The sequence below is a fragment of the Corvus brachyrhynchos genome, unplaced genomic scaffold, assembly GCF_000691975.1.
Source record: "Corvus brachyrhynchos isolate BGI_N302 unplaced genomic scaffold, ASM69197v1 scaffold209, whole genome shotgun sequence".
Taxonomy (NCBI): domain Eukaryota; kingdom Metazoa; phylum Chordata; class Aves; order Passeriformes; family Corvidae; genus Corvus; species Corvus brachyrhynchos.
The window spans coordinates 204,047-204,572 of NW_008246056.1; the positions used below are offsets into that span (position 1 = coordinate 204,047).

The 526-nt window shown below is 70.2% G+C and overlaps 1 protein-coding gene across 5 annotated transcripts in view; it reads left to right on the plus strand.

Annotated features, from left to right (window-relative positions):
- Positions 1 to 88: 88 nt before the first annotated feature.
- Positions 89 to 526, plus strand: part of LOC103623381 (trichohyalin-like) — a 12,205-nt gene continuing 11,767 nt past the window's right edge. For 2 of the 5 annotated variants that reach the window (XM_017745826.1, XM_017745830.1), the window contains exon 1: positions 89 to 152. The gene's annotated coding sequence lies outside the window, so the exon portion shown is untranslated. The other 3 variants (XM_017745827.1, XM_017745829.1, XM_017745828.1) reach the window with 3 other exon arrangements.

A 526-nucleotide genomic window follows, 5' to 3' on the forward strand; every position in this document is an offset into this window, starting at 1 on the left:
GCCACCACCATGGCTGTGCCCAATGTCACCCGCACCGCCCAGCAACAGCCCCGCCGATTGGCGCGACCGCCGCCTTCCGGGGCGGAGACAGCACCGAGGTATCCCGGGAAAGGGAGGTATCCCAGGAAAAGGAGGTATCCCGGGAAAGGGAGGTATGCTGGGGCGCTCGGGAGGGGCAGCTCAGGGCACGGAGGTGTCCCGGGGCACGGAGACACCACACACTGCCCCCGCACATCTGCCTCCTCACTCCCCACAGCACTTGGGAGCGCCGGGGCGGCACCGAGGGCAGGTTCTCCGTGAGTTCTCCCAAAAGTTGGCGTCGCCCACGAGGGGCGCAGAGCGGGGCGACCTCCTCAGCCAAGCCGCTCCTTTTAGGGGGCGGGGGGAGAAGGCGGTTCCAGCTGCTGGTCTGTAAGGAAGGGGCTACAGGAGCAGCGCGTCCCTCTTTCCCAGCCCGAGCTGTCCGGGGTTGCGCAGCAACGGGGCACGCGCGCCATGGCGGGGCCGGGGCGCGGGACGCGCCCCC